The sequence below is a fragment of the Mauremys reevesii genome, linkage group 2 (genome assembly GCF_016161935.1).
Source record: "Mauremys reevesii isolate NIE-2019 linkage group 2, ASM1616193v1, whole genome shotgun sequence".
Lineage (NCBI taxonomy): Eukaryota > Metazoa > Chordata > Testudines > Geoemydidae > Mauremys > Mauremys reevesii.
Genome location: NC_052624.1, coordinates 197,207,851 through 197,226,188, shown reverse-complemented (window position 1 = coordinate 197,226,188; position 18,338 = coordinate 197,207,851). Strand labels below are relative to the sequence as shown.

At 39.7% G+C, this 18,338-nt stretch overlaps 1 protein-coding gene across 8 annotated transcripts in view; it reads left to right on the top strand.

Annotated features, from left to right (window-relative positions):
- LDLRAD4 (low density lipoprotein receptor class A domain containing 4) overlaps positions 1-18,338 on the top strand; it is a 234,892-nt gene that overhangs the window by 112,565 nt on the left and 103,989 nt on the right. For 4 of the 8 annotated variants that reach the window (XM_039525328.1, XM_039525323.1, XM_039525324.1 and 1 more), the window contains one exon: positions 1,328-1,519. The exons of the other annotated variants lie outside the window; for them this stretch is intronic. The gene's annotated coding sequence lies outside the window, so the exon portion shown is untranslated. The remainder of the gene's footprint in view (positions 1-1,327; positions 1,520-18,338) is intronic. 8 annotated transcript variants of the gene reach the window in all.

Genomic DNA, 18,338 nt, shown 5'->3' with positions numbered 1-18,338 from the left:
AATGCAATGAGCAGGGAGGGAGTGGGTCCCTTCGGGAGGGCTTGTCCCTCCTTTTTGCAGGTTCAGTCCACCTCTTGAAAATCATTTCCAGCTGGGCAGTGGAAGTATGTTCCCTGTTGCTTTTTTCTCACCTGTTTGTTTCCTTTGTTTCCTTTCCTGCTTGATGACTCTCTTTACTGCTTAAATGCAAATTAAGTCAAGAACACATTTCTTTGTTTAGAACAGACCTGTTTGCCAGTCTCAGGTTATGCTGGGCTGTGGAATATGTGTTAATAATATCATGCAGAAGTACTTTATAACTTCACATACAATGTTGCCACACATAATTTATAAGGACAGTAATGACTAGCAAATTATGAATTTTCAAATGATACCTCACAAGGCATACTTTGTACAGAAAATTATTACAATAATGTGTAGGGTGTGAACACAAGGGTATATTCTGTCATCATAGTCATGTACAGTATTTTAAAATTCTGCAAATTTTATTTGTCAAAATAACACTATATAATCATGCCAGTTTTAATTATTTTGGTAATTTATTTCAAAATACCTGTCAGCAAGTATGTCTGTAACAATACAGACACAGAAAAATTCTGCCAGGAGTAGAGAGTTAAAGAAACCGCTATGACAACCCAGTTCCTGCTTCTCTGCCCCTTCCCACCCAGAGTCCATCTGGGGTGGGGACAGACATTCACACCCCCCCTCACTCCAGAGCCCAGTCATGCCCCTCACCCAGCTCAGACACTCACAACCCCTCCTCCCCAAAGACCAGCTGCAGGGCCCCAGCCCAAAACCTCACACCCATCAGAGCCCAGCCACGGCCTCCCCCAGCCGAGACACTCATGCCCTCTACCCCCAGAGTCCAGGGATCCAGAGGGAGAAACAGCCTGGTGCTGGGTCCCAGGCTTGCACAGAGTTTCCTGCACACCACCGCTTCCTTCCTTCAGAGCATGCTGGGAACTGCAGCTGCTGGGAACCCTCTAGTTCCCCCCTCTTCCTCCCCCTCTCCCCGGTTTTGTCTTCTCTTTGCAAACTGGGCTCTTCCAGGTCCAGCAGCCCCTAGTGGTGGCCAACAGCTCTGATCCCACTTCTGTGGGGGGAAAGGAAATTCTGAGCACATAACATTAATTTCTGTAAAATTCAGCATTGCGCAGTGGCTCAGAATTCCCCCAAGGAGTAACTGATGCATTATACCAGATGTTAGCTATGGATATGACAATACCTATAAGTTTGGTTTTATATTTGTCTAGGTGCATTTATGTCTTTATTCCAAGGCATAGAGGGGCTTTTTAAATACCTTTTTTTTTTTTTTTTTTTAACAAAGGCTTGGTATATAAGAGACTCATCCACTGAATGCAGAGATTAATTCAACTTGATAAAGGATCTTGAGGACGCTTCAGACATTTTACTCAAGTAGTAAGAGATGCAAGAAGTCAGATGCAAGAAGTCATGACAGGACAAGTAGGCACACTGAGACATCGCTGGATGATAATTTATAGCTAAAATCAGTATATAGGTATTGAGTTTGAAAATCTTAAATTAGCATCCTTTAATGTAGTCAGAACTGGCAAGCAGGTGAAGGGGTCAACTCTAAGTTATCTCATAAAACCAAGTATAGGTAGTTAGCATGTCTCATGAGAGAGGTGGTGGTACTTACAGAGTCAACTGCATAATCCTTGCACCTGCAGGCAGGGATGACTAACAGAGGGTGAAATAAAAGTGGCTCATTGCTAAAGTGGCATTTTCTATTCTGTCATCATTAGATGAAATGAACATGTGTTGAATAATCTACACTTTGATATCACAGTTTTTGTTCACTTGATACAAAAACAGAAGTATTGCTGCTTATTACATGACAGAAAATATGATTTTGTTATAACAGTTGCATGCAATGCAAAAATAAAACTTCCATGCTATTCTTTAGTGAGTCACCAGGCCAGGGCCGCTAATATCGTACTTTCTAGGACATCTCCCACTATAGCCCCAGGATTAATTTTCATTATAACACTTAACACTCTATGTAGAAATCCATAAGCCAATGACTAGAACTTTACTCTTCAGCAGGTCATTTTGCTTTCATTCAAATATAGTTCTTTGAAGGGAGATGTGTCCAGAGTGTGTCACATGGCTCAGTGTTTGCCATGAGAACATCCATCCTGACCTAACATGGAAGGGTGCCAGGTTCCTAATACGGAGGCGTGACAGATTCCAGTATGTAACGTTCCATCTTCATTCAAGCAACTTCCACTTCCATCAAGATGGCATGGTAGCCTTGGCATCTTATGTATTAAACATGATGGCAGCTGCATACTGCTCCACTTAATGCATATTACTAGTAGCTCTTGGGCTCCTAGTCTGTTGAGTAAGTGTTGTGGGGCCCTTATCTAAATGATTGAATTACTTTCAGATAATTGATGATTATATACTCACAGAAAAATTGAATTATGATCACTGTGTACGTTTTCTTGGTTTATGTTTCTTCAGTTTTACTTAACATCACATAATGATTTTACCTAGAGTGTGATTAAAAGCTAATGACTTTCCAATTTTACTTGCATACATCAAGGGCAGAATTTGCTTATTTTTCTTTTGTAATGGTAGTGTCAATAATTGTGTAATGGATATGCATGCAACTTCAATTCTCTAGCCTGCTATTGCCCATCCATCTGTCAGTCGTTAAATTCCTATGCTCTCATGAGTGTTATTAATCTTGCTTTGTCATTTCTGTATGGTTTTTTTTTTTTTTTGAGTGTTGGCTTTCACTTTAAAATAAAATGTCTTCCACGGGACCATGGCATTGATGCACAAAATTCAAATGTGCCATAGGTTGCCTACCCCTGCACTACAGCTATGTGATTTAGACACTGCTGTGATGAGCAAATAAAGAAGGGAAGGCACTGAATATAAAAGCTTACAGCCCATCCAAAAATAAATCATCTAACCTGCTGTGGAATTTCAGTAATAAAGATAATTCACATTTTTACTGCTTTGGCTGCTTTAGTCATCCAAGCATATTACACCTTTGTGAGTGTAACTGAGAGAACACTCTCCAACACCTCAACACCAGGCAATTTAGAAAGCCTTGTTCTTCAGCTTTGAACAGCAAGGTGCAAATTAAATACTGTTCTGCTTTCATCCCTGGTGTGCTGAGACTTTCAGGAATCAAAATATTTTTAACAAACGCAAGGAAAGCCCTCACAAAACAGAAACACTTCCAAGAGCTGCACGCTTAGTATAATTTCAGACATTTGGGGCTATAGTATTTAGCATTTCTGCCCCACGGTTATGAAGTCTGCTTCTTATCTCTATTCAGAGGCAGAATCCATTTTAGTTTTTCAGTCAAAACTGAAGAAATACCTGTTTGATGCTGCTTTATATTATGTTTGGATTCTGAAGTCCCCATGGACTTTTTGTAAAGAGTTCTCTATACATATTTTATTATTATTATACTGAGCAACATCACAGAAAGGATTCACAGGGACATATTCTTCACAAACAAACAGAATTTCCATGCAGAAAGTGGGTAATTGCATGTCTAGACATCCAATTAAAAATTGAAAATTCTAATTTGTGCAAGCATGTATGGGTTTTGTGTGTATAAATCGGTGCTTAAGCAGTTTTAGAGCAAATGTTTCAGAGAAGATGTGGTCCTTACATTAAATAGATATAAACCATCACCTAGATAGCTGGTTGAATTACCTGATAGTATAACCTGGCACTTCAGAGTTGCCTCTACTGTATAGCCCTGGCAACCTAGTGTGTCAGAAGTAGGGTGACCAGATGTCCCGATTTTATAGGGACAGTCCCGATTTTTGGGTCTTTTTCTTATATAGGCTCCTATTACCCAGGGGTGAAAGTAACTTACAGGACTTACCGGTAGGGCTGGAGTACTGAGGGAGGGGTATGACCTCAACCGGAAGAGGCGGGGCCTCTCAAGATTTAAAGGCCCTGGGGCACGGGCTGTGGCTGGGAGCCCTAGGGCCTTTAAATCACCCCAGGGCTCCCAGCTGCAGAGGTGGCTGGGAGCCCCCGGGGCTCCAGGGTGACTTAAAGGGCTCAGGGCTCCCCGCAGCTGCCGGAGCACCAGGCCCTTTAAATCCCCGCCGTGGAAGCGGGTGCAGTCCGGCACAGCGTACTGGCTCTTGCCAGTACGCTGTACTAGACCATACCGGCTTACTTTCATCTCTGCTGTTACCCCTCACCCCCGTCCCGATTTTTCACATTTGCTGTCTGGTCACCCTAGTCAGAAGTGTTATATTGTCATATTTCTAAAACAATTGCTTCTGGTTCAAACCTTTCCTTTGATCACTGTACAACAATAAAAAATCAGATATCTTGGAAACAAGGTTTCTGTTGCAGTATGGCTATCTTTTATCCTCTGTTCCATATTATATGTTTATCAGTTTTCATAGGGGAACTAAAGAAAGCTCATGTATAGTCTAATGGTTAAAGCACAAGACTAGAAGTCAGGAGATGTGGGTTCTAACCTTGATACTGCCACAGATTTCCTGTGGAACAATGGGCAAGGCCCCTAATCTCATTATGTAACAGCTTCTTTGTTTGCGAGAAGAGGAAAAGGGGTGGGGGATAATAATTACTTTATCCAACAGCACTGTTATGATGCCCAAGTTAGACTGTGTCTACACTGCCACTTTCAGTGCTAAAACTTTCGTCATTAAGGAGTGTGAAAAAACACACCTCTGAGTGACAAAAGTTTTAGCACTGAAAAGCACCAGCATAGACAGCGTTTAAAGCTACCATCATTCATTCGGGGTGGGTTTTTTTTTATCGCTAGGAGAGCTCTCCCCTGGCGTTAAAGCATGTCTACACTACCCACGTCACAGCGCTGCCGCGGCCATGCTATAACAAGGGCAGTGTAGACATACCCTTAGTAATGTTTGTAAATGACTTCAAGATCCTCAGATGGTGGGGACTGCAAAAGTGTCAATTATTATTGGTTGAGTTTACACTCAGCCCAACAGCACTGCTGCATTTGTCTGTTTGTAACATGATAACTTTTCCCCCTACGTTCAATCAATTCCAAAATTTCAAAGAATGTTCTAAGCATCAATAGCCAGAAACCTACTGATCTCGGGGAGAAATCAGAAAACCAAGAGGGGAAAAAATGGGTGACAAATAGAGCCCTGGCCATTTGATCAGCATAGCTACAGTTTCAAACTACTCTGCAGTTGTCTATAGATAAGACAACTGGCTGATGACACCAATTAATGCCTTTCAGCATAACAAAACTCTGCTCATCCTCCCAGTAGAGTTTAACATGTTGACACCCTGAATGAGTTAATTAGTCAGACAGAAGGAAGAATGATGGTGGTGGGTGAGGGGAAATGGGTATCTGCCTACAGTCCCTGACATGGTGGAGGGAGTTAGGGGATCACACAAAGCTCTAGCCATGGGGAAGAATGGATGACCCTGGTATGGAGAGCAGGAGGAATGGGGGCACACAGAGCACCTGCCATGGGAGGGTAAAGGATGGGAAGGTGGCAAGCAGGGAGCTTGTGAGAGCAAGGGAGAATGGAAGAATGCAAGGAGCCCGTGGTGTGTGCAATACGTTCGGCCTGTAAAAGCTATGAAGTATGTGCCGTCCTACTTATTATCCCTGTTAAACCAGTCCTGTTCAACAAATGTCATTCCTATAGCTGCATATTTGTACTGTTATTCATGTAAGGAGCAAAGAGCTTTACACGGTCAAGGAAATATGAGAAAAGCTCTTCAGTCCATTACCTAAAGTTGGTCCCTTACTCTCAGGTTTCTAACTACAAACTCTCTCTCTCTCTCTCTCACACACACACACACACACTCTGTCTCTCTCTCTCTCTCACTCACACACACACACACACACACTCTCTCTCTCTCTCTCTCTCTCTCGATCATTCACATACTCTTTACAATGTCCGGAACTTGGAAATCTAGACAACTGAACCTTAACACAACACAAATATCTTCTTCCTCTTCCCAAATACTGTATAATCCAGGAGCACCACCACTAGTAACTCTTCCATTTTCAAGTTGATTTTAAATTGTAGTCTGTGATCATGGTCTTTTGGGAGTTCATTAAAGTCCCCTTGCAAGTGCTTACTGTTTGTGTTATTAAAACAGCTATAAACATGGATTGCACTCATAAAGAGAGAGAGAGAATATATTTTCATTAATATGCTTCCATAAATTAAAAAGGTTTACAGTGTGTGTTCTCATTACTTATTCTCTTTCTCAAGATCTGATCCTTTAATATTCACGTAGTTTAATCTTTTCTTAAATATTTCTTCCAGGTACACAGAGTAAAGAATAAGAAAAATCCAAAGATACATAAAGTAATATCATGAATTTTTAGTATTTCAAATAGTTGAGCAACAAAAATAAAATTGACATTTGGGGCAAATCCTCAGCCAGTGTAAATTCTCTGGAGCTATGACATTTTACTCCAACTGAAGATCTGCCCTTGTTTGGTTGGTTGGATGTTAATTAGTGCTGAATGCTGTGACCCATGAACCTCTTAATGCCAGCTGCCAAAGGGATGCAGAGGGGTTACAGGAATCTGCTGATTCTGATATATATACATTCTGATTCACCAAAAAATGTCATGTGAGGTCTCAAATGAAAGCTGAAGGCACACTGGCCATCACTATTATTGTGAAATGTATGTATATATACTATTAAGGAGTTACATAGACTGAAAATATATTCTTAAAATCTGTATCATGTCAGACAGGAGATGTCTATCCATCTATCTGTTTACATGTAAATTGAGTATTGTCTCATTCGCAGTGGGTCCCTATCAAAAGACTGAACTGAATGGAAATGAAGGACTGTAAGAAAGAACTTCAGAAAAGAACTAACGGGCAAAGAAACATAGCAGGGGTAGAGAATCTTATCTTGAGGTGTACACTGAAGGTTTGCATATCTGGGGGGGACAAAGGGGACACACAGGCACCCAGAGGAAGCAAAAGGATAGAGATTTTGCTAAATGAAAATGAGGTCTTAACCAGGCTTGGCTGAAAATGCTGGAGCTAACTTTGGGTGAGATAAGCTTCTTTAAACAAGAGAGTAACTTGTTAGTTAAGTTTTGGCTTTAGAAAGTGCGTTATGATTTTGTTTTATAGGTAACCATTTGTTTCCACTATTGCTACTCTCTATTGCTTGAATCTCTGTTCTTTGATAATGAACTTTTTCTTGTTTTCACTGTAAATATGTCTAAGTCCTGTGGTGTAAGCCAAGTAATGATCCTAAGTTGGATCTTACAAACTTCTCACACACCTTTGCAATTGCCTAATTTATCATCACTTGAAGGTAGTATACCAATTCATCCCTCCACCCAATAAATGTTTTGAATGGAGTTAGGCAGAAGAGATCAGAACGCAATTTACAAATATAATCTTAATCATTAGAGGACAAAAGGTTATAAATACACTTCCTTATTTTTAAGAACAATCGGTAGTTCTGAATGACTTTGGGGATTGGTAGATGTCTTTTGCTTCTAGGTCACTGGTTCAAATCCATCTTTCAGCTGGTAGTGACTTGCCAATTGCCACCTGAAGGCTCTTTGGCACATGCGAAACGAGTTTGTGGTCTCAGTCTAGTTCTTAGAGGAAAGGTAATCACATCACACCACATTTTAAAAACCTTATTTACCTTACATATAACAATAGTTTTGTTATATATTATAGGCTTATAGAAAGAGACCTTCTAAAAATGTTAAAATGTATTACTGGCATGCGAAACCTTAAATTAGAGTGAATAAATGAAGACTCGGCACACCACTTCTGAAAGGTTGCCGACCCCTGCTGTAGTGTCACATAAGCACATTATCACGGACAACTCCCCTGTGTAATCTAGTGACCCATCATCCCTCCCATTATGGTTTGGCCTCGATGCTGATGGGAACAAGGTGAGAACTCTTGCTACTAACAAGCAGGGATCCTAGTTTTCCATAATAAAAAAACCCAAAATTCTCCACTAAAAAAATACTTGTTTTTCCACAATTAAATTGAAATGCTGAACTTTAGTTTCCCTGTCCATACTGTATATCTAGGTATCAGTTGAAAACAATGTTTAATTGATATATTTACAGTTGTAAAATGCTGGAATGATACAGTCACAATGCATTGTTTCTTAACTGTAATCAGTAACCCTGCTGTTTCAGTCTCTTGTTTTTGTTTCTTTTCATTCAATTTATGTTTAGCGTTTTCCATGTGTTCTACATATGTCTGCCTTTGAACGTAACCTACAGCCTTGCTGTATACAGTACAGAACAGCACATCAGTGTGAAATTTGTCCTTGCCAAACTCAGTGACACAGTCTTTAGGGGTGGTTTTTAAAGTTTTCGGCATCTTTTCACAACTTTAATTACAGACGCTCCCCGGGTTAAGCAGGGATCCTAGTTTTCCATGATAAAAACCCCCAAAATTCTCTAATAAAAAAATACTTGTAATACGCAAACCTGCACTTATGGAAAAAGTTCCAAAAGTTCCGTAAGGTTTTTTGGGGTTTTTTTTGCATAATTGTCGAGTATATGTCCCCGACTTACGCAAAATTCGACTTACACAAGGCATTCCAGAACGGAACGCTTGCGTAAATCAGGGAGCGTCTGTACTAATGTCTGGAGACTGAAGCGAAATTTGAGATGCATTAAAATACGAACTCCTATACACCATTGGGTAACCGCTATACACTGGAAGCAGTTTATTGGATTAGCTATGTAAATTTAAAGCACATTCAAAAATCAACCACAAGATGGGGAGATGCGCGCCTTGAATAAGTGACTCTGGTACTTTCAGTAAAATGTAGTTAATAGGATATGTTTTTATTTTTTCAAAAAATGTAAAAAACGAAAGATTCTCTGTAAAAATGCAAATTCCGCGTTTTTCCGTGGCAAATGGATTTCTAGGATTCTTGCTAACAGGTATCAGGAGTGATTAGCTGCATCTTGAACATGAAGTGCCTTCAGGAATGTAAGTGGGAAGTGTTACTCCCTTAACTGTATACATTTTTTTTTTTTGAGGAGGGAAAGGAAAAGAATCCCACCAGGAGGATGTCCCATTGCGGGACTGTAATTTACCTGTATCTAATCAAAACCTATTTTTCTGCAAGATAACTGTGGAAGGGCAGAATCACAGTTTTAGGGCCAGATATGCAGGCTCCATTCATAGTGCTAATTTAAAGCTATGTTAAGTATCCCTAACACACTCTAATGATCAAATATTTTAAAGGTGGCACTCCAAGACCAGTCACTGGTTTAAATATGACCTCCAACTGGGCAACCAAAGAGGTAGCCTTGCTACCCATCATACCCCGACTGAGCATGTGTCAAAAATTATGGTAACCATCCCTGCCTGGATCCTCTTGACCCAACAGTTGATAATGTTCATTGACACTGATGAATGTAGTTTTCCAAAAGACAGTAATAGCTGTGGCTTCTGAGGGGGATGAAAGGAAGCTGACCTTTTTATTCTTGTATGCATCAAACCATACAGAGATGTGGCTTGTGAACTAAGGTTGGGTAAAATACAAGAGCGAAGAAGGTGTGACAATGGATACATCTAAACCTTTCTCTTCTATGGATTTTCTCTTAGTTGAGATGGCAAATGGGGAAGATTGCCTCATTTTTAGGCCTTCATTTCCAAACAGTCTTTTAATCTCAATTGAAAGGAAATTTCTAAAGATCTTTTCTGTTGACTAAATGGGTGGATATCATAGTCTGAGTTTAGGAGATAGTTTACCCGTTGATGATGATTGATATATAGAATTCAGCATCTACTTAAAAAATGCATTGCACAATTCTTTGAGCCCTGTTATCTATAATTATGATTATTAAGTCTTGTTGGCTTTGCCTTTCCCTTGGCTTATCTTGTTCCTCAACAAAATTTATTTTTACTTCAGAGGATGCTGAATGTGATTTACTCCCTCAAGAATTCTGTGACCTGCAGAGTAACTAGAAAGTAAATTGATTTATGTGTGTCTGTCACCTTGTGAATGTGTGATTTCTAATTCCTTATTTTGTTTTTAGTTTGCTTTTTTAAAAATCTATTAAAGTATACTCTGACTATCCCTTACTTTGCAAGTACCAGTGAAGGCTTTCAGAATCATATGTGTAGAAGAAATTGATTTGCAGCTCATTTTTGCAGCAGCAGTCAGCAGTTTTCCTTTACACTGAAATATATTATTTGTCTATGAACAAAGATACAGTAAATTCCGCTGCATGGTGATCCTCTAGTATGAGTAAAGTACTATGAAACTAGACTATATAGAAAAAAATGTTCTGAAAGATAGGCCTATGGTGCAAGAGCACTGCACTGATATTTCATTTGGGAATTCCCAGGATTTGAAGTGACTTCTAGGTCCCAAGGTCAGATATATGGAAGTATGTGTATTGCTTGACAAAAAAAAAAAGTTACATTGGAATGAAGGTTGAGAATACACAAATTAATGTAAAAGGTAAAAAATTACAGAAATGTTGAAATTATCTTAAGGAATTTTTTTTTTAATTTAGGAAACTCAGTTAATGTTAAACCTATAAGAAATCCACACAGTCTTAATTCTCCTCTAGAGGCACCATATAATCATAAATGTATGTTTATTTAAGGCATTTTATTGTTTGTGGTCCCAGATTAGATTAATTGATTCTTAAAGGAAGATCAGTTATGCTTTATTATCAATTTATGGCATCACTCTGCCCTGTGGTTAAGGTTGCTTAATTTCTTTAACTGAGCGTTTACATCTGTGAAAAGGTTTTGATTACTTTACAATTTAACCTTCTCTCTGAAGTTCCTGGGTTTATAAAGGTTGTTTTGGTGATAATGACAATATTCTTGTAATATTTTTTCACTCTTAAATTACTGATATGGTCTCTCAACCTTAACTTCAGTTAAGTACCTATTTTTGTCTGGGAATGCACATACATAACAATAGGCTGTATTAGGAGCAGCGATACCCTAAAAGTAGAGAGGCCATAGGTGCCCAAACCGTGGCCCCACCTCACCCATGTTGCACTCCCCCCTCCCCCCGCCCCTGGAGGCACTACCACTTCTCCCCAAGCCCCCGCCCTCGCACTGCCCCTCTTTCCCTGAGGCCTCACTCCCATGCTGCCTCTTCCCGCCAAAAGCCCTACCCTCTACTCACTCCTCTTAGCCCCTTCCTCCTTCACTTCCCCCCTTCCTCCCGTTCCAGCGCCTCTGGACTGTCTGGTGAGTTGGAAAAAGAATATGAACATTATCTCTGAAGGTCTTTGCTTCTGCCAGCTTGTATTTGAATCTAAATGTTATACCGATGTAGGATTTTTTGAGATATTATGTCCTGTGGGTGTTTTTTTGTTTGTTTTAAGGTAGCATTAAAAAGTAAACAATCCCAATGGGAGTGTGTGAAATATCTCTGTGTATGTTTTCTCCATTTATATTAATGAATCCTTTGCCACTATTAAGATTTCAGTAACATTGTATTAGTCGCTATTTGTTGATGAGGAGAATAGGGATGCCTTAATGTGCATTTGGGGAATAGAATGCTTTAAATTAAGATTGATACAGTATAAAATGTGTTTGCAATTTTGCAGTGGTTAACAAATATAACAATTTATGAAGACATATTAAGGCCATTCAGAGCAGTGAGGACAGATGTTATTTGTTGATTTTTATGGTTTTGAATTTTTTCTTTTCAAGACAAGGGAAAGGATAAATACATTAACAAGGAAACGACACATACATACATATAAGATAAAATACCAATAAAACTGTTCCATATTTCATTTAATCATATTTAACTTAATCATTTCTAGACACGGTCTAACAGTGGCAGGGCTTTTCTGATGACCTACCATATTAGCTGATGTTAAAACCCTCTCTAAAGCTGCCAAAATTCTGCTGATTCAAGAAGCCACGTATGGTTTGTTAAAAATATTATTGCGTCTAGCATTACAAAGGAACTGTATAGTGGGTCAGGATATGGCCCAAAGGGTCCATCAGAGTAAAGGCGTATATCATAGTGTAATATTGCATATCTGAAATGAAACACAAAATGGCAGCTGCCCCTCCAGCAGGAAGGGAGACATCTCTGCATTTAAAGTTGCTGTACAGAGAAAGGAGAATATCTTCTCCTTTCACGCCATCTAGCAGCTGTCATCCTCCACCCCGTTTGATGAGGGCTTGAATTCAGCCAGACTAGTCTGATGAGCAATATTTAAAACATTTAAAAGTGAAAATGGGTCCCTTTCACTCCCAAATAGTTCTTTGACCATCATACTTCATATATTTTTCCTGAACGTGAACCATGAAATATATATATAAAATGCAAAAACCTTAAGGCTTTGGATCCTGTTCTGAATTTTTTCTCTCACCTTTGCTTGTGTTCTATTGGGTTTCAACAACCTTATTTTGAATTCCTTGATTATTCTTTGTAACTGTTTATTGTAATTTCCAGGCAATTGCAACAGTAGATTACTGAATAAATAGTCCAGTTGTGGTGCAACAACCATTTAAGTGATCTCTATGCAAAGCAATGTATAGTGAGTGCAGGGGCTTTATGTAATTTGATGCTTGTGTACGTAATGGGGCAGATTTTCCAATTTGCTTATCTCCCCTTGTACCGCTGGAGTGGCACATAAGGTGAGAGAACTGGCCACCCCTTAGTCCTAGTCAGGGACAACTTTGGCATGAGAGAATCCCCAACAGGTATAGAATCAAGGCAGTCAGCTTCCATGCCAGCCTCCTTGTGGGCCCTGGGCATAGGAGGCCTTATGGGGCATGTTGGAGGTATAGAGAGTGCATTGAACTCCAGCTTGTCCTCAGCTGGTACCTCAGGAACTGTTGCAAGCTGGTACATGCTAAAGCAGTCCCCAGATTGCTCTAAGCTACCTAGAGCTGGGCAGATAATCAGGGAGCTATAACTGTGTCCTTGGTGATCCTCCCTTTCTGTTGTGCCAAGCAGGAACTCTTCACTGGAGAGAATCTCTCCCATTGTCTTTAATCACTGAGTAACCTAATCCTGTACCAACCACATCATCCACTGTTCTGTTCAGATACTGTTCTTTAGTTACTGAAATGACTCTTCAGGCACAGTTACATGTGGGTATAGAATTGTTAGAATTTTATAGCCACAAATTCAGAAAACTTAGCTACTAAGAACATTAAAATGGCCTGTGAGTAACAGCAATACTCTGTGAGCATAATATAATTATTTATAGATTGTATTTCTCATGTTAGTTGCTTTTATTCATGCTTTTCCTCCAAATTGCTGTTGCCACTGGTTCCAAAGCCCAAATAAATAAAAGAAGAGACAGAGAGCAGTTTTGTCTAATGCTTTGAACGGTGAGGAACAGGTACCATTTCACAAAGCAGATTCTTCTGGGTTAGGGTAAAGAAGATAAACATGTAAATAAAATTCGATCAAAATGTGTAGGCAATGAGAATATTGAACCAATTACTCCACTCAACTCTTTCAAAAGCCCTTTCATTATCCAGCAACAGAGCTATGACATACAGTCACCTCCCATATCAAATGGAATTATGCTTTTACATTTGCTTTTGTTTTGTTATCTTTTACAAAGACCAACTCCCTTACTTGCACTTAATTTGGTATTAAGGCTATCTTGTTCTTTGGCATACATCTTCAACTCCACTTGTATTGTGATACTGGAAGATAATTCTCATGCTGATCTGTCTGTCTAGGTTCTTATACTGCAGCCACCAACATGGCATCTAAGCACCTTCATGTGGGTCCCTGTTTATCAAAGAAATGACAGCTTTATACAGATTGATTGCAAAAATCTGTTTTTCCTCCACTTCCTCAGATGCTGCCTGTAAAATTGGAGCCACCTGTTCTTGATGGGCTTTATAGAACTCGGCAACCCCTCATCATCTGGCACTTTTCCAGTATTTAAGGACTTAATAGCCTCACTGGTTTCCATCTCCTAAAAGCCTTTGCTCTTCATTAGTAATAGATGCTATGTCAAGTCCATCCTGGCAAGTATGCTAGCAAATTTGAGTAATTATCACAATCAGATGTGTATAATTTGAAAAAAAATGCATGAGTTGCTGGCGATATGAACAGTCTCAGCTAATGATCTGTCATCTAAATGTGCTCTTAGGCCTATTTCTGTGGGCCTGGTGTGTTTTATGCCGAGCTGACAATAACTTCCTAGCTTGTTCCCCACATTTGCTCTGCCTTAGCCTGTATAGTCTCACATTCTTCAGTGTAATCTTTTCCCTTTTATTTTTATTAAGTTTCTGTGCAAAACTCTATGTATGTCTTGCAAGGTGCCCTTGCATTTTATGCCCTGAAATCAAAGATTATGATTTTTTTCCCCAACATTAACAAATTTCTTCCTGGAAAAGCCACAGTCTTTATTGAGGGAGGATAACAATAGTTAAATGGACCACAGTTTGTACAAAAAAGTTCCTAACGATAGATGGGTGCATTTTAAAACATATAAAGAAATGAAATGCAAGTCTCCAGGAACAGAGGTGCTCTGGTACTGATAACACAAAATATAGGGCTGTCAGAAAGGTGAAAGACAGTACAGCTAGGTGAAAGAAAGAGATGTATTTCCTCGAGTCAACAAAGATGATTCTTTTTAAATATAATTTTACCTTATTTCATGATAGTCATATGTGAGGTCTTGCCATCTGGAGTCTGGTCATTTCCAGTATAACTGATGTACACCTATCCACGCTAAACGTGAACCCACAAATCTTGAAGTTTTAAAAACCAGAGGAGGCAATCCAATTCTTTGTCTCAGAATGCAAACTCATTAACTTCTTTCTGTCAAGCGCCCTCTGTTTACGCTCTTGCTCACTTTTTCTTTCTTCAGGTGGCTGGTTATAGGATGGTGTGGCAGCTTCAGATGAGCTGTCTGTTGGCCAGAGGGTGAGTGCAGTGTCTGTACAGAGCTTGTGCATATATACAAATATGTAGTGAGAGACAGCCCCTGCACAGCAGAGCTTATAGTCTAAACGGGCAATGCAAACAAATGGTGGGAAAGGGTTAGTGGTTGGAAAGTTAACCCAGATCACTTGAGCCCCAATCACAAGATCATCCTTCCATTCAAAGGGATAGAAGGGAGGAGCTTGGATACCTGGAACTCAAAATTGCTGAAAAAAATGTGTGGAAAATGAAGGAGATTGTTTTGGAATTGAAAACAAGATCTACAATCATTTCATTACTCTAAGAAGAGAGCTGAGAATATAAATCCTTGTCTTCTGCAGTCTCTTGTAGTAGTGAAGGTGCAGCAACAATGACCTTTCCAGGAGAGTTGGAGAATTTCAGGTTTATTTCCTGTAGACTTCAGGCAGAATGCTACCCCAGAATGAAATAATAAAAACTGCCTTTAAAACATAGATGGACTGTGATTATTGAAAGCTACCTGGATGTTCTGCTCTCTTTTAAAGAAGGTCATCCACGTGTGAAAAATATGTACATCAAGACAGGTGCTGTATGGTATAATACTTATGAAAACCCTTATAGGAAGTTTGATTGCTTCAGAGTTGAGATCACAACGCTGATGTAAATAATACATGCTGCTAAAATGAAATCTATCAAGTTGTTTTGTAAAGTGGGTTTTTTATATTTCTGTGCCAAGAAGGAGGAGTAGAACTGACAGCCATTGCAGTATTAAACACGGAGAGAAAATAAACCTCAAGATCAATAAAGATTTTTTTCCTTTCAAATATGGGCGAGATGCATGAAAACACATGTACAGCAGATAATCTGCTGATGTTACAAAACTACATCTTGCTCACAAACATCACACATGATTTCATTACATATATTTTGATATATGGGGAAAAAACAACCCACATGACCACAAATTGTGAAGAATTTGGGCCTGACTCTGATCTCTCACATCATTATAAATCAGGAATAACCAAGTTGAAGTCAGCAGAATTATTCACATGTGAAATCAGATGCAAAATCAGACTCAGGTCCTCAAGAACTAACTTTTAAAAAGTGACTGTTGCTTTTTGGTGCCCAACTTGACACACTTTAAAAGGGGGGTGTCTTTATACTCATCTGTAAAGTGTCTTGCATACTGCAGATGATAAAGGAAATTATATTTTTGTTTAACTCATGCCTGGAATATGACCTCCCAGAAGTCTCTCAAATAATGTTATGGTTACCTACTACTATTTTAATATGACCATAGTGCACACTTTATATATATATATATATATACACACACACACCTCAGAGAGCTGGAAGGGACCTTGAAATGTCATTGAGTCTAGTCTGCTGTCTTCACTAGCAGGACCAAGTATTGTCCCTAACAGGATTGTTTTCCCCCCAATTTCTCCCTCAAGGATTGAACTCACAACCCTGGGTTTAGCAAGCCCATGCTCAAACCACTGAGCTATCCCTGCCCCTCCTTACTTGATCTTTATTTTAAGCCAGAAATGTCATAATTTCTGAACCTTCCAAACTTGACATCCAAGACAGAACAGCAATTTTCTTTTAGTTTCGTAGCAATGTGTCTCCAGTGCAGTCTGCTTGGAACCTAATTTGTAGCGATGGGGAGATGCAGAATCAGTATAACCATGTTGAAACATGGTATGTAGCTGAATGTAGTTGAAAGAGGATGGGGTTAAGGGCCATTAGCCAACACAAGTGGCCTCCAGTTCAGTGGACCTAGTAACTATGTAGCTCAGGGTTTCTCAAACAGGGGTCACACTTGTGTAGGGAAAGCCCCTGGTGGGCCGGGCCGGTTTGTTTACCTGCCCCGTCCACAAGTCTGGCCAATCACAGCTCCCACTGGCCGCGGATCGCTGCTCCTGGCCAATGGGAGCTTCTGGAAGCGACGTGGGCCGAGGGACTTACTGGCCGCCGCTTTCAGCAGTTGCCATTGGCCCGGAGCAGCGATCCGCGGCCAGTAGGAGCCGCGATCGGCTGGACCTGCGGACGGGGCAGGTAAACACACCGGCCTCGCCCGCCAGGGGCTTTCCCTATACAACCGGCGACCCCTGTTTGAGAAACCCTGATGTAGCTTTATGACTATTCTATTATGCTGTGAGTGGTACTTTTACTACCTTTCATTGTAGCCAAATGGATCTCTCAGTTTTCCATTAAGAAACAATAGACTTCTTTCTAGTGCAGCTGCCAGAGATGAAATGTTGAAGAAAGAAGACCTCACACCATCAAAACGTTTTATTTTTGTAGTGGGCTCTGCAGAAATATATGCAGTTGCAAGAGAATCATGTGAAGCCTCAAGCAAAGTAACAAAACAAAACAAAAAAAAGTAGCATCAGCTTTTGGTAAATTTCCTTATTTGCCCTGTGCTTGCAAGGAGGGGAATGACTGCCTTATGTTGTCTTAAGTGAAGAAAGAGAAACGCTTTTGTCACACAAATTCTTAGGATTTACCCCTAGGCTATACATTGTGAATTTAGCATCATGTACATATAAACATTTGTTGCCAGCCCAGAAAAGGATCCTCCAGCGAGAACTTTGGATGAATGTAATGGACAGAAAATAAGCATGTGGAGATCTCTGGAGGATTGCACATTTCAACCAAGGAACTATTCTGATAACATTTATGTTCTTGTCATGTCTAACCAGCTTTGGCAGTATGCCTTTGATGTTCACAAGTAAATACTATGTATTTTTCATGTATAACAGTTAAACACTGAAGCTTCTGTTAACCCACGCCTTCCTCCCCCTTTCCTCCCATATCATTCATATCTTATCTAAGTAGATGCAGGGCTTAACTATGTCACAATATTTTGAGATTGTCTGCACTGAAAAAGCCAGGCATTTCTGGCTCGGTTTAAATGTTTGCCAGCTCATTATGTTGTATCAGCTTGCTGTATTTGATTATACACAGAAAACTGTGTCATAGGTCATGATTAAATTGACAAAAAAAGACTAAACTCAGATTTAGAGCAGAACACAGGAATTGCCATAGTCGTTCAGGCCCCAGCTCTAGATGTGTAATCCTGCATTTACCTAATGTGGGATGATCTGTCCCGCTCCCCCACATTAGGTCTCATCCTGGCATCTAATAATCAGAGATTAGTTTAAACCCTGCAGCAAGAGGTTTAATTTCCCTTCCCAAATTTTTGTTAGCATTAATTATTATAAATCTGGATAGCCGTGTTATCCATATAAATGTCTAGTCCCTTTTTAATTTTGCTGAATTCTTGGTCTCAATGGCTTACTATGGTAGTGAGTTCCATAGTCTAATTATACATGTGTAAAAGTATTTCCCTTTATCATAGTAACTGAAACACCATTCTTAACCTGTTAGATTGTGCTGATTTATATCTTCACTCTCCACTTCATTATCCAAGTCATTAATGAAAATATTGAATAGTATAGAAAAATAGAATAGAATAGACCCCACTA